This window comes from Lithobates pipiens, unplaced genomic scaffold (assembly GCF_037356315.1).
Source record: "Lithobates pipiens isolate NorthernLeopardFrog02 unplaced genomic scaffold, aLitPip1_a1.2 Scaffold_27, whole genome shotgun sequence".
In the NCBI taxonomy this organism is placed as follows: domain Eukaryota; kingdom Metazoa; phylum Chordata; class Amphibia; order Anura; family Ranidae; genus Lithobates; species Lithobates pipiens.
The window spans coordinates 179,482,216-179,498,845 of record NW_027507788.1 but is presented as its reverse complement, the minus strand read 5'-3'; positions in this window follow the sequence as shown (position 1 = coordinate 179,498,845).

The window sequence follows — 16,630 nt, the reverse complement described above, 5'->3', positions numbered from 1 at the left end:
AGTCACACTTCTCGGCTTTGGCGTATAACCCGTGAGTTCTAAGAATACTTAGTACTTTCCTAACATGTACTCTGTGAAGCTCTAGTGAGGGTGAAAAAATCAGGATGTCGTCAAGGTAGGCGACAACAAAGTGGTCAAGGTACTCCCGAAAAATATCGTTGATAAAATGTTGAAAGGTTGCCGGGGCGTTACATAGTCCAAAGGGCATGACCAGATATTCGAAATGACCAAATCTTGTTCTGAACGCGGTCTTCCACTCGTCCCCCTCCCGGATACGGACAAGATTATAAGCCCCACGTAGGTCAAGTTTTGTAAAAATACGAGAGGTACGGAATCTCTGGAGAAGTTCAGGGATAAGCGGAAGAGGATACCGATTCTTGAGGGTAATATTATTTAATTCCCGATAGTCCACACATGGCCTTAGGGTCTTATCTTTCTTCTCCACAAAGAAGATACCTGCTCCGGCAGGGGATGAAGAGGGACGAATGAATCCCTTGGCCAGGTTTTCGTCGATGTACTGTCGTAGAGCCTCCAATTCTGTCTCCGAAAGGGGAAATATCCGACCGAAAGGAATGGGGGCCCCAGGTAGTAATTCAATGGGGCAGTCATAGGGGCGGTGAGGAGGTAGAGTATCGGCTTTCCTCCTATCAAAAACGTCTCTGAAATCCTGGTAGATTGTTGGTATGCGAGAAGCCGGACTAGATGTGGGTTGTATGGTCAGACAGCCGGGCAATTCGTGAGGGATGAAGTCCAGACAGTGCTGCTGGCAGTAGACAGATGTGAAGAAAACCGCCCTTGTGAGCCAATCGATCTGGGGGTTGTGAGCCTGTAGCCAAGGGATCCCTAGGATAACAGGGAACATCGGGGAGCTCAGAATGTCGAATTTAAGGAATTCTTGGTGACCCGAATCGGTGATTGTCAGGATGGGACTAGTTTCCTGGGTGACATGACCTGAACTAGGTAAGGAGCCATCGGCCAAACGGACGGTCAGGCTCTGTTCCTTGCGATTCAGTGGGAGAGCCAGACTCCTGGCCAAGGTTAAGTCCAGAAAGCAACTACAGGCTCCGGAATCAATGATTGCTTGTAGAGGGATCCTGCTGCCCGCCACCATCAGCGTGACTGGAAGAGTGATGTGGGCAGAAGCTGTCATTGCTACCTGAAGGTGAGAGGGAGTGTTTGAGGCTGGTTTACTCGGCCTTGTAGGGCAGTTGCTAATAAAATGTCCTGATTTCCCACAGTAGAAGCAGAGGTGTGCCTGACGGCGGAGCAGTCTCTCTTCAGAGGTTAAAGCGGGACGGAGAATGCCCCTCGGAACGGGGAATACTGCTGGGCGAACTGGAGGTGGGGCCTGGATGGAGCAAGTGGTTCGGGAGCGTTCTAGCTGACGTTCCCGTAGACGCCTGTCAAGCTGGGTGGCGAGTAGGATGAGTTCTTCGAGTGTAGTGGGAATCTTTAGTCTGGCCAACTCATCCTTAAGAGCTTCGGACAACCCCATACGATATTGAAATTTGAGGGCCGCCTCATTCCAGCCGGAGTCAGAGCTCCAGGTACGGAACTCCACTGAATAGTCCTCTACAGGTCGCCCACCCTGGCGAAGAGCATGCAAAGCTGACTCAGCTGTAGCCGTCCGGAAAGGGTCATCATACAGGCGGGCCATGGCTTCAAAGAATAAGTCCAGAGTATTCACATAAGGGCTGCATTGTTCCAACAGGCCGTGGGCCCATGTCTGGGGGTCGTCCCTCAGTAAGGAAATGGTGAATCCCACCTTGGTTGCCTCTGAAGCAAAGGTCTGAGGTTGCAGGGAGAAGTAGAGGAAACAGGAGTTTCTGAAGGATCTGAATTTTCTTCGGTCCCCGAAGAAATGTTCTGGAGCCGGGACTCGTGGTTCTAGGACCGCTGAAATTGTAGACGCCGGAACTTGACCAGAGCAGGTGGGTGGTTCAGGCGGGTGTTGCAGGCGCTCCTCCAGCCGGTGATGTTTCTCTCGGAGCTCTTGAATAGCTGGAGCAAGGGCCGAGAGTTCTTGTAGGACGGCCTCTAATGGGGAGTCACCTCTGTCGACCTCTGTCATGGCTGGATTATACTGTCACGATCTAGGATGAGGCCGAGATGCTGAGAGGGCTCCCCTTGCGGCCGAGCGCAGTACAACCCTGAAGTTGGCACAGGGATGTAGTGCCCACAGTAGCACAGGTTGCCAGGTAGCAATAGTAGAGACCAGGTAGCAGATGGATAAGCCTGGATGGACAACTGTGCTTAGGAGATCCGAGAGTAGGCAGCGGAAATCCAGAGAATGGTCAAACAAGCCGAGGTCGGGTGCAGGAAGCAGATCTGGAGCGTCAGGTACAAGCCAGGAGTCGGAGCCAGGAGAACAACAGGAACGGGTCAAACAGGCCGGGTCGGTACACAGAAGATCGGATAACAGGGAGCACAGGTACAGGTTCACAGGAGAGCTGACGATAATCCAGCAATGCAGGAGTGTCAGGCGAACGTTTAAATAGGCCGCCTGACCGGGTCACGTCGCGGGCGCGTCGGAGCGATCGTACGTCTACGTCTAGTGCGTTGCGTATTCGTGGCATCGCCGCGTAAGCCCGCCCGGTTAGGCGTCGCGTCGGTCGTACGTCTAGTAACTACTTTGCGCTTGCGTAGGCGCCGACGCGCGTTAACACGGACGTATCTTATGAGACTGCGGCTGTTTCCCTGACAGTCCCCTCCTCCCAGGCGCTCAGAAAACAGGTGCAGTATTATACTGAATTGGTGCGTACCACATTCAGAATGCCTGCTGCTGAAGTCGCTACGTCCTCTGTTTCTTCCCTAGGAGTCAGGAAAGTCCCACAGACTGCTTTTTCCTTTCCAATTCATCCCTTAATGGATAAATTGATGTATGAGGATTGGGGACATCCCAATAAACTGTTTGCTCCTCCTAAAAGGTTTTCTATGCATTATTCTCTGGAGGAAAGTTTCACCAAGAAAAGGGGGGTCCCATCTGTCGATGCGGCTGTTTCTTGTGTGAATAAAAACCTGACCTGTCCATTGGATAATGCTCAGGTATTTAAAGATCCAACTGATAAGAGGTTGGAAACATTATTAAAAGCCTCCTTTTCCATGACTGGCGCGGTAGTGCAACCTACAGTCGCAGCCATGGGGTTGTGTCAGTTCCTCAAGGAGCAGGTTAAGCAGATGCTTGGCCTCCTTCTCAGTAAGGAAGTGGAGAATTATGCAGAAGTACCTCAAATTCTGTGTTTCATGATTGATGCGATTTTGGATTCTGTCCAACAAGCATCTCGTTTGTCTCTCCTGTTGGTACACATGCGAAGGGCCCTATGGCTAAAGAATTGGGCAGCCAAGCTGTCATGCAAGAAGCATTTGATTGGGTTCCCGTTTAAAGGGGAACGTCTGTTTGGAGAAGAATTAGACAAATTCGTCCAAAAAATTTCAGGGGGTAAATCTACTCTCCTCCCAGTCAAAAAGAGCAAACGTCCATCATTTAGGCGTTCTCTCTCTCCCGGAGCATCAAGCTCTAAGCAGTGGCGACGGCCTTCTCAACCCTCCTCTACAGGAAAGGCTCAGGGCCGGGCCCAGGGGCAGAAAAAGACTTGGGGGCGAAAGCCCGCCAAGCAGAGCCCAAAAACTTCCTTGTGAAGGGGCACCCCCGCTCAGCCGCGTGGGGGCAAGGCTTCGGCAGTTTGCGGAAGCCTGGCGGGAAGAGATCCGGGACAAGTGGGTGATCTCTTCGGTATCTCTGGGCTACAAGCTAGAGTTTCAGGAGATTCCACCTTCACCTTCCGGAGATTCGCTTTCTAAGGTCAAGGATCCCCAGGGATCCAATAAAGCAAAAAACGTTATTTCTGGCCTTAGATCACTTACTATCCCAAGGGGTGATAGTAGAAGTGGACCCAAAAGAACAGGGTTCAGGGTTTTACTCGAATCTCTTCACCGTTCCAAAGCCAAATGGAAGTGTCAGACCTATCCTGGATCTGAAGGATCTGAACCGGTTTTTACGCATCCGGTCCTTCCGAATGCAGTCAATTCGCACTGTGGTCTCCTCCCTGCAAGGGGGAGAGTTTATGGCATCAATAGACATCAAGGATGCATATCTCCATGTGCCAATTTTTCCCGCACACCAAAAGTATCTAAGGTTCGTGGTAGAGTGGCGCCATTTTCAATTTGTGGCCTTGCCGTTCGGGCTCGCTACGGCCCCTCGAGTCTTCACAAAGATTCTGGACCCTCTCTTGGCAAACCTAAGAGCTCAGGGTATAGCCGTCATGGCTTATCTAGACGACTTGCTTCTCATGGAGAAAACAGTAGCGTTCCTGAACCACAGTGTTTCCAGAACACTAGAACACCTGGAACGCCTAGGTTGGATTATAAACCTAGAAAAGTCGTCCCTACAGCCTGCTACCAGGTTGGAATACCTGGGTATGTTTATCGACACTGCTCAGGGCAAGGTGTTTCTTCCAAGGCCAAAAGCCTTGGCCATCGGGGATCTGGTGCACCTAATTCTGGGCAGGAGATCTTCCCCCATTCGGCTGTGCGTGAGACTGTTAGGGAAAATGGTCGCCTCCTTTGAGGCCGTTCCATTTGCCCAGTTCCACTAAAGGCCTCTGCAAAGGTGCATCCTTGCGGCTTGGAACAGGAAGACCCAATCCTTGGATCTTCCTATGCGTCTATCCCCAGGGACACGCAAGAGTCTCGTCTGGTGGTTACAAACCGAGAATTTGCTGAAAGGCAAAACCTTTCTTCCTCTTCCATGGAAGGTTATTACGACAGATGCCAGCCTGACAGGCTGGGGAGCAGTGTTAGAGGAGACGTGCTCGCAGGGGAAATGGTCTGCGATCGAGAAGCTATTGCCCATAAATGTCTTGGAGATCCGGGCAGTTTATATGGCTCTCATAAAGTGGTCTTCCAGACTGCGAGGTCTCCCTGTTCGGGTTCAGTCCGACAATGCCACAGCAGTGGCCTATATCAATCACCAGGGCGGTACCAGGAGTCTGGTTGCGCAAAAAGAGGTGAATCGCATACTTGTCTGTGCAGAAAAGCATGTTCCATGCCTTTCTGCAGTCTTCATTCCAGGAGTGGAAAATTGGCAGGCGGATTTTCTGAGCCGCCAGCAGTTGTGCCTAGGAGAATGGGCTCTGCACCCCGACGTGTTTTTAGACATATGTCGCAGGTGGGGTACTCCAGACATAGATCTGTTTGCGTCCAGGTTCAACAGAAATCTGGACAAATTTGTGTCAAGAACAAGAGATACACTTGCTCAGGGGTCAGATGCTCTGACAGTTCCCTGGGATCATTACAATCTGATTTATGCCTTCCCCCCGTACCCGCTTCTGTCGCGGTTCCTGGGAAGAGTCAAGAGGGAGACAAAATCGGTTCTTTTGGTAGCCCCGGCTTGGCCCAGGCGACCATGGTACGCAGAGATCATGAAGTTGGCAGTAGGCAGGCCATGGATCCTCCCTCTCTGGCCAGATCTGCTCTCACAGGGTCCAATTTACCATCCTGCTTTACACAGTCTGAATTTGACGGTTTGGCTGCTGAGACCCACATTCTGAGAGACCGTGGACTTTCGGGGCCAGTCCTTTCTACTCTGGTTAATAGGTGAACAAAATGAGCTGCGCTAAAAACAAAAAATTAATCAAAATTAATCAAGATTTTGTATATAGGCGGTGCATCAGAACGCCGTCCCGCATCCCGTGAACACGTCCGTTCGTGACGAAACGCGCGTAGGGAGACAGGCGTTCTGACGTCTCCGCGTTCTACGCCCAACCAGGAAGTGCGGGCGGCACACGAGTCCGGCCGGCTCGTTTTTTATGTGATCGTTTTTTCTTTACATATGTGAGTGTAAATTTTTTAAATTCTACTTTATTAAACCAAGTGGTTTTACGCTATGCGAGTGTCTTTGATCTTTTATATATGATCCACGATACCCTCGTTTCCTGACTGGAGGCTTCGTACTGGAGATAGAGACAGCGTGGTGTCAGCAATCTACGACACCTTCGTTTCCCGATTGGAGCCTTCGTATTGGAGATGTAGATGGTGGGATGTCTGTGACGGTTCACCCAGAAACCTCTGTGCTGTTGCCTTACTGATCTCACTAACACTGGGATCTAAAGCTCTGGTAAGCGGCCCCTCTTCTCACTGGTGGAGGATTGTTTTGAATATTTTCTATATACACGCATTTGTGGATATTTTTGCACCCTAAGATCAAGTTTGAAGAATCAACAATATTTTTTGGACTAAATTTTTTTCTTCATCATATATGAACTCTTTACTGTTTTTGAATATTATTTTTGTTAATTTTATTCGTTTAGATTTAGCACACATTATTTTTTGTTTCAATTTACATTAATTATTGTGGGTTTTTTTTTTTTTTTTCTATATTATTTATACTAATTTCATTTTAGATCTAGTATACACTTTATTCACTTTTATGATGATATGATAGTATTCATGTATACTATTTACTAATCACATTTTTTGTCAATTCAATATTGTTTTTCATGTTTATTGGTATAGGTTTTGATTAGGTTTAGGTGTTTTGATGAATTTTTTGTTTTTAGCGCAGCTCATTTTGTTCACCTATTTAGTTTGATATCGGAGTATTACGATTAGGGTTGCTGCTTATAGGTTGCTTTCTTTTGTTGTTTGAGTAGCGCGGTTTACCCTTTGTACCGTGTTTGTGATCCTTATACATTTACTGCAGCTACTTTATTCATGGATATTTTCGATTTTCGTGCCTCCAGAGTGGTAAACACAGAAGGGGTTTTTGAACCCTTTGCTGAAGGCGATGGGGATTTGGGTGGTCTCTTTACAAGGCTAAAAAACCTAATAGTATCTGAGATCCACACTCAATGGGACATTGCGTTTCTGGAAACGTATATAAAATTACAGATGGTCCCACGCAACTTGAGGTGGGAGGTTTGCCCCCAGAAAGGTGAAGTAGATCTGGAGGGATGGTATAAATATTTTAATGAAGCTGGTGTTGCCTTTCTACGGTTCCTCGTGGAGAGGAAGAATTTAAAACTTAACCGTTTAGATATTGAGATCAAAAACTTAAAAGATAAAATATTGCCCTTTAAAAATAATGAGGAATATTTAGATAGATCCAAAGGTCTTCTTAAACTGTTGGAGAAAGAGGATAGAGAACAAAAACTAAAAAAGAAAAAGAAGTATAACCGAGATATCTTGGACTATCAATCTCTGACTGTTTTTGAGTGGCAAAAGAGATTACTGATAGAACAAATTGATGTCTCCGGCCCAGCTATGGATACTACCCCGGTGGCTATGTCCCAGGGTGGGATACCACCCCAGAATACACAAAACCAGACAGTACCATCTGCAAATTCTGTAAATTCTCGTTTCCGCTCCCCTGGTGAGGGAAAGAGAAATTACAGCCAAATGAGAGGTGGGAAACGAGGACCCCCTCAGGGGCATGACAATAGAGGAAGGGGACGAGGTGGGCAACGTCAGAATGCCCCCCCTCTCCCCCACACATATGCCCAAGCCCCCTCTCCTTATTATGGTCAGGCTGCCCCCCCTCCAAACTGGGGACAGGAGAGACCATTTGTACCTCCCCCTGGATGGATGGGAAGCTTTGCTCCTAAACAGGGTTATTTTCCATCTCCTACTTATAATCAATTACCCCTCCCTTCTCAATATCCAAAACCTAACCCACCAACAGCTTATAATAACAGCCAAGTGGTACATTATGATGTGGACTACCAATCTCAATTTAATATTCCTACACAAAACAGTTTTTTGCCTTTACAGGATTCGGGGTTTCCACCTATGGAGGGTATGACAAACCTGAGGCCCAACAATATGGGTCCCTACAGTGACATTCAGGGAAACTCTGGTAATGGCAACTTGGGTATTAACCCAAGCCACAACAATTGGGGTTTTCCCAGGCCAAACCAAGGCATCAAAAGAGTGGTCGAGCTAAGAGAGGAACTAGAGGGGGGAGGCGTACTCAGCCCAAAAAGACCAAGAACATAACTGGTGCAGGTATCTTTAACCTTAGCTCGGCCACTCTTAGTAATTGCGAACTGAGTGTCCTGGATAAGGGCCTCAAGTTTGCCCCAGCCAAAAATATGAATAAGTTTCAAACATACATGGATATTCATAGGTATGTAAGAAAACTTAATATCCAAAGATATGTAGCTTCAAACCCTACCAATTTTCTTAGAAATGCCTCTGGTGACTATTGTCACTCGGGGCTTTCTAATCCATCACTTTTCAACCCACCTGGGCATCTGTCTCCCTCTTTAAAAGTCTTTCGTGATCTGGCCCTCAAAGACCTTGAAGACTTACGTATAAAAAAAGTTGGAAATAAAGAGGTGATTGATGCTGGCATTGAATCCCTCTGCAACAATAAAAATGTGGTCATCCGCCCAGCGGACAAAGGGGGGGGTATAGTCATCCTTAATAAGGATGACTATATAGGCGAGATGAATCGGATTTTGGGAGATAGGGCTACTTACATCTCCCTACCCTCTAATCCGAATGCACAATACAAAAGAACTTTGGAGTCCCTTGTTACAGAGGGATTCGATCAGGGAATCTTAAATAAGAAAGAAAAGGCCTTTCTTGTCCCAAAAACTCCTAGAATCCCCATAATTTACTACTTACCTAAGGTCCATAAGAGTCTAACCTGCCCCCCGGGACGACCCATCATTAGTGGGATCGATTCTATTACTTCCCGGGTGGGCAGGTATATAGATTTCTTTCTACAACCTCTAGTGCGTCGAATGCCATCATTTATTAAAGACACGAGGCATATAATTAACCTTCTCGGGGGATATCATCCCAAACAAGGGACTCTGCTGGTGACTGCAGATGTTGCGTCACTTTATACAAGCATACCCCAAAATATGGGCCTAGAGGCCGTCTCGGATTCCCTAGAGAGGTTTTCTGATCTCCCCTCAGAACAAATAATCTTTATTATGAAACTTTTAGACTATGCGGCTACGCATAACTTTTTTTGGTTTGGAGGGGATTTTTTTCGCCAGATTAAAGGGGTCGCAATGGGGGCAAAATATGCCCCTAGTTTGGCGAATTTGTTTATGGCGAAATGGGAGGAGGATGTCGTCTATGCCCGGGTCAGGCCGCAGCTGACCTTTTGGGCCAGGTACATAGACGACATCCTCCTCCTATGGGATGGGAGTGAATCGGATCTCTCCTTGTTTATGAGTGAGCTTAACGCCAACACCAGGGGTATACACCTCACTTATGAAGCCAGTCTTACCAAAATTCATTTTTTAGACCTTACTATTACTATTAAAGGAGAACGTTTTATTACATCAACTTTCTTTAAGACCACCGATAGGAACTCCTTTATACCTACTACTAGTTGCCATCATCCATCTTGGCTCAAATCAGTACCTAGAAGCCAGCTCTTAAGATTGAGACGTAACTGTACAGACCAGGATGTTTTTATACAACAGGCCCGTGTCCTCACTCAGAGGTTCATTGATAAAGGCTATCCATCTGAACCCTTGACACGTCTGATAGATGAGATTAGTCAAGTTGAAAGATCCGATTTACTAAAGGAACGAGAAGGAGGTCGTCAAAACAATTTCCGTTACCCCTTCATCACCAATTATTCTTGCCAACACACTAGGATCAAACATATACTTAAAAAACATTGGCATGTACTTAGGAACGACTCGGTATTGGGAACTATTTTGCCTGACAGACCCCAAGTAGTATATAGAGGCGTAACATCTTTGAGGGACAGGGTGGCCCCTAATCTTTTGGACCCACCCACTAATCGTCCGCATTTTTTCTCGAACCTTACTGGGTACTATCAATGCAGGAAGTGCACGGTATGTAGCTTAAATGGCTGTCGGTCTAGGAGAAGTACTACCTTTAGATCTACGTTTACATCTAGGTCTTACACCATAGAACCTTTTATCACTTGCTGCTCAGAGGCAGTGGTCTACATGCTGGAGTGCCCTTGTGGCCTCCAGTATGTAGGGCGGACCAAACGTGCTTTACATGTACGTTTGAACGAACATATTGGGAATATCCGTAGAGGATATACCCAGCATTCGGTCTCCAAACACTACCTGCTGGCACACAATAGAGACCCTACCAACACAATCTTTATGGGAATTGACAAGTTCAATCCCCATTGGAGGGGAACCCATTTGGTAAGAAGCATTTCCAAGCTTGAAATGATGTGGATACACAGATTAAAAAGTTACGTCCCTCATGGTCTTAATATTGAAGTAGACGTAAATGCGTTTATTGACAATTCTTGAATAATATATGATTGGTTGGAATAGTTTATATAGCTTAGGCTTCCTGTTGTTGTTGCTTTTTTAACTGTAAACTTGGTGTGAGTTCCATGAGTCCTCAATGAGGTTTTTTGCCTTTATCATTTTTTTCTGTATTTGTGGTCTTACCAAAAAAATAAGTTTTCAATTTCCACTGGTATATAATTTTTTATAACGAAGAACGTATTAGTATCTGGACATACAAGACAGTACATATCTTTACTACAAAAGCTGTTTTGTTTATTCGTTTGGACTGTTTTGTTTGTGCCTAATATTATTTTATTATCTTATTAGATACCTTTTGATAAATATACTTTTCAATTGGTATTTGAAAGGAATTTTTTTAATCCTTTTTTTTCCTTAACCACCTTCAGACCGGACCATTTTGCTGGTAAATGACCAGAGGTCTTTTTACAATTTGGCACTGCGCTGCTTTAACTGGTAATTGCGCGGTCATGCAATGTTGTACCCAAACAAAATTTGCGTCCTTTTCTTCCCACAAATAGAGCTTTCTTTTGATGGTATTTGATTGCCTCTGCGATTTTTATTTTTTGCGATATAAACGTAAAAAGACCGCAAATTTTGAAAAAAAATGATATTTTCTACTTTTTGTTATTAGAAAAATCCAATAAACTCAATTTTAGTCATACATTTAGGCCAAAATGTATTCAGCCACATGTCTTTGGTAAAAAAAAAGTCAATAATTGTATATTTATTGGTTTGCGCAAAAGTTGTCACATCTACAAACTAAGGTACGTTTTCTGGAATTTACGCAGCTTTTAGTTTACGACTGCCTATCTCATTTCTTGAGGTGCTAAAATGGCAGGGCAGTACAAAACCCCCCCAAATGACCCCATTTTGGAAAGTAGACACCCTGAGGAAATTGATAAGTGGCATGTTGAGCCCATTGAATATTTTATTTTTTTGCCTCAAGCGATTGAATAATGACAAAAAAAAATGTTTTTTTTTTTTTTTTACACAAAGTTGTCACTAAATGATATATTGCTCACACATGCTATGGGCATATGTGAAATGACACCACAAAATAAATTCTGCTGCTTCTCCTGAGTATGGGGATACCACATATGTGGGACTTTTTGGGAGCCTAGCCGCGTACGGGGCCCCGAAAACCAAGCACCGCCTTCAGGCTTTCTAAGGGCGTAAATTTTTGATTTCACGCCTCACTACCTATTACAGTTTTGAAGGCCATAAAATGCCAAGATGGCACAAAACCCCCACAAATGACCCCATTTTAGAAAGTAGACACCCCAAGCTATTTGCTGAGAGGCATTTTGAGTCCATGGAATATTTTATATTTTGCCACAAGTTGCGGGAAAATTACAAACTTTAATTTTTTATTTTTATTTTTTCACAAAGTTGTCACTAAATGATATATTGCTCACACATGCTATGGGCATATGTGAAATGACACCCCAAAATAAATTCTGCTGCTTCTCCCGAGTACGGGGATACCACATATGTGGGACTTTTTGGGAGCCTAGCCGCGTACGGGGCCCCGAAAGCCAAGAACCGCCTTCAGGTTTTCTAAGGGCGTAAATATTTGACTTCACTCCTCACTACCTATTACAGTTTTGAAGGCCATAAAATGCCAAGATGGCACAAAACCCCCACAAATGACCCCATTTTAGAAAGTAGACACCCCAAGCTATTTGCTGAGAGGCATGTTGAGTCCATGGAATATTTTATATTTTGCCACAAGTTGCGGGAAAATTACAAACTTTTTTTTTCTTTTTTTTTTTTCACAAAGTTGTCACTAAATGATATATTGCTCACGCATGCCATGGGCATATGTGAAATGACACCCCAAAATAAATTCTGCTGCTTCTCCTGAGTACGAGGATACCACATATGTGGGACTTTTTGGGAGCCTAGCCGCGTACGGGGCCCCGAAAACCAAGCACCACCTTCAGGCTTTCTAAGGGCGTTACAGTTTTGAAGGCCATAAAATGCCAAGATGGCACAAACCCCCCCCAAATGACCCCATTTTGGAAAGTAGACACCCCTAAATTTAGGGGTACACTAGTGAGACTAGGTAATAAATGGCGGGTGCCCTGAAACTATAAAAAAAATAACTAACCAATCAGCGTCACCTGTAACAGTTATATGGTGATCACTGGTGAAAGGGTTAACTAGGGGGCAATCAGGGGGCTTTATGCGGTAGTATATGGGGGTCCCTGGCGCTATAAAAAGCTGCGGCGAACCTAAATACCTACCTGCCTAACTAGCGTCACCTGTGACACTAATACAGCGATCAGAAAAACGATCGCTTATTAGGCTGGGTTCACACTGGAGCGATGCGGGAACGCCACGAATGCGCGGCGGGTTCCCGCATCGCATGCCTCCCGGCGGCAGTTCACACTGCCCTATGTGAACTGCTGGGAGTGTCAGTGAAATGTTAATGACACCCCCAGATCAGTTCGCATATCGCAGTGCGATCTGCAAACTCGGATCGCATGGTGTGAACACCCATGCGATCCGATTCTGCTGCGGACCAAAAAAAGGGTCCCGTGCGAGTTTGCGGCGGGTGCGGCGGGTGCGACACGAATTCAGCCATACTATCTGTATGGCTGAACTCGAATCGCACAGAGATCGGATGTGATTTGCACTGCAGTGCGGTGCGAATCACATCCGTTCTCATAAACCGCTGCAATATGAACCCAGCCTTAGTGACACTGGCGACGGGGGGTGATCACGGGGTTAAACCTTTATTGGGGGGGTTAGGGGGGTACCTTAGAACTAAAGGGGGCTAACCCTAACTGCCCTAACAGTTATTACAGTCACAAATGACACCCGCCGGGTGATCAGGGGGTTAAACCTTTATTAGGTAATAAATGGCGGGTGCCCTGAAACTATAAAAAAAATAACTAACCAATCAGCGTCACCTGTAACAGTTATATGGTGATCACTGGTGAAAGGGTTAACTAGGGGGCAATCAGGGGGCTTTATGCGGTAGTATATGGGGGTCCCTGGCGCTATAAAAAGCTGCGGCGAACCTAAATACCTACCTGCCTAACTAGCGTCACCTGTGACACTAATACAGCGATCAGAAAAACGATCGCTTATTAGGCTGGGTTCACACTGGAGCGATGCGGGAACGCCACGAATGCGCGGCGGGTTCCCGCATCGCATGCCTCCCGGCGGCAGTTCACACTGCCCTATGTGAACTGCTGGGAGTGTCAGTGAAATGTTAATGACACCCCCAGATCAGTTCGCATATCGCAGTGCGATCTGCAAACTCGGATCGCATGGTGTGAACACCCATGCGATCCGATTCTGCTGCGGACCAAAAAAAGGGTCCCGTGCGAGTTTGCGGCGGGTGCGGCGGGTGCGACACGAATTCAGCCATACTATCTGTATGGCTGAACTCGAATCGCACAGAGATCGGATGTGATTTGCACTGCAGTGCGGTGCGAATCACATCCGTTCTCATAAACCGCTGCAATATGAACCCAGCCTTAGTGACACTGGCGACGGGGGGTGATCACGGGGTTAAACCTTTATTGGGGGGGTTAGGGGGGTACCTTAGAACTAAAGGGGGCTAACCCTAACTGCCCTAACAGTTATTACAGTCACAAATGACACCCGCCGGGTGATCAGGGGGTTAAACCTTTATTAGGTAATAAATGGCGGGTGCCCTGAAACTATAAAAAAATAACTAACCAACCAGCGTCACCTGTAACAGTTATATGGTGATCACTGGTGAAAGGGTTAACTAGGGGGCAATCAGGGGGCTTTATGCGGTAGTATATGGGGGTCCCTGGCGCTATAAAAAGCTGCGGCGAACCTAAATACCTACCTGCCTAACTAGCGTCACCTGTGACACTAATACGGCGATCAGAAAAATGATCGCTTATTAGGCTGGGTTCACACTGGAGCGATGCGGAAACGCCACGAATCCGCGGCGGGTTCCCGCATCGCATGCCTCCCGGCGGCAGTTCACACTGCCCTATGCGAACTGCTGGGAGTGTCAGTGAAATGTTACTGACACCCCCAGATCAGTTCGCATATCGCAGTGCGATCTGCAAACTCGGATCGCATGGTGTGAACACCCATGCGATCCGATTCTGCTGCGGGCCAAAAAAAGGGTCCCGTGCGAATTTGCGGCAGGTGCGGCGGGTGTGGCGGGTGCGGCGAATGGCTGAACTCGAATCGCACAGAGATCGGATGTGATTTGCACTGCAGTGCGGTGCGAATCACATTCGTTCTCATAAACCGCTGCAATGTGAACCCTGCCTTAGTGACACTGGCGACGGGGGGTGATCACGGGGTTAAACCTTTATTGGGGGGGTTAGGGGGGCACATTAGAACTAAAGGGGGCTAACCCTAACTGCCCTAACAGTTATTACAGTCACAAATGACACCAATGCAAAAAAAAAAAAAAAGCAATTGGTGTCACTGTGACTGGGGGGGCAGGGGTAATTGGGGGGTGATCGGGGGGTAAAGGGGGGTGTGAGTGTGCCTGGCATGTTCTACTGTGTAGTGTAGTGCTTGTGCAACTCACCGATGCTCTCTCCTCGGTGCCGGAACGAAAACTACCGACACGGAGGAGAGAATACATCACTTCCTCTCCTGTGTTTACATTACAGGAGAGGAAGTGATGTCACCGGACAATTTCATTCGCCGGGAGCGATCGCGAGGGGGTGGCCATGAATGAATGGCCGTCCCCTCGTCCGGGATCGCTCCCGAACGAATACCGACCGCCGCAGGCACCGGGCGGGGGCCCGATCTGGCCCCCGACCCACGGGAGGCAAGGGACGTACATGTAAGCCCTTATGCCTGCCCGTGCCATTCTGCCGACGTACATCGGCGTGCGGCGGTCGGCAAGTGGTTAATGTATCTTTATGATAATTTTGTATTTTTAATTTATGGCTCTTAAAAGAATCTGGAGGGTTATGATTATAGGTTTGCCTCTGCGTAATGGTAGGGCAAATTTTTACCCTTTTCTCCTTATGTAAAATGGTGGACTGGGTGATAGTATGGGCATTCCAGTCCTCTTTCCCTCACCTAATATGGTGGATTGAGAGGACAACATGGAGCTCAGACTGAGGCTGTTTGTTTAGGATTTTGTATATAGGCGGTGCGTCAGAACGCCGTCCCGCATCCCGTGAACACGTCCGTTCGTGACGAAACGAGCGTAGGGAGACAGGCGTTCTGACGTCTCCGCGTTCTACGCCCAACCAGGAAGTGCGGGCGGCACACGAGTCCGGCCGGCTCGTTTTTTATGTGATCGTTTTTTCTTTACATATGTGAGTGTAAATTTTTTAAATTCTACTTTATTAAACCAAGTGGTTTTACGCTATGCGAGTGTCTTTGATCTTTTATATATGATCCACGATACCCTCGTTTCCTGACTGGAGGCTTCGTACTGGAGATAGAGACAGCGTGGTGTCAGCAATCTACGACACCTTCGTTTCCCGATTGGAGCCTTCGTATTGGAGATGTAGATGGTGGGATGTCTGTGACGGTTCACCCAGAAACCTCTGTGCTGTTGCCTTACTGATCTCACTAACACTGGGATCTAAAGCTCTGGTAAGCGGCCCCTCTTCTCACTGGTGGAGGATTGTTTTGAATATTTTCTATATACACGCATTTGTGGATATTTTTGCACCCTAAGATCAAGTTTGAAGAATCAACAATATTTTTTGGACTAAATTTTTTTCTTCATCATATATGAACTCTTTACTGTTTTTGAATATTATTTTTGTTAATTTTATTCGTTTAGATTTAGCACACATTATTTTTTGTTTCAATTTACATTAATTATTGTGGGGTTTTTTTTTTTTTTTCTATATTATTTATACTAATTTCATTTTAGATCTAGTATACACTTTATTCACTTTTATGATGATATGATAGTATTCATGTATACTATTTACTAATCACATTTTTTGTCAATTCAATATTGTTTTTCATGTTTATTGGTATAGGTTTTGATTAGGTTTAGGTGTTTTGATTAATTTTTTGTTTTTAGCGCAGCTCATTTTGTTCACCTATTTAGTTTGATATCGGAGTATTACGATTAGGGTTGCTGCTTATAGGTTGCTTTCTTTTGTTGTTTGAGTAGCGCGGTTTACCCTTTGTACCGTACTCTGGTTAATGCCAGAAAGCCGGCCTCCAGGCTTATTTACTACAAAATCTGGAAGGCATATGTTTCCTGGTGTGAACTCAGGGAATGGCATCCTAGAAAGTATGTCATTAGCAGGATCTTGGACTTTCTCCAGTCGGGCCTAGAAATGAATTTGGCCGTAAGCACTATCAAGGTGCAGATTTCGGCCTTGTCAGTGTTTTTTCAGAAGCCACTTGCATCGCATTCCCTGGTGCGGGCTTTCATCCAG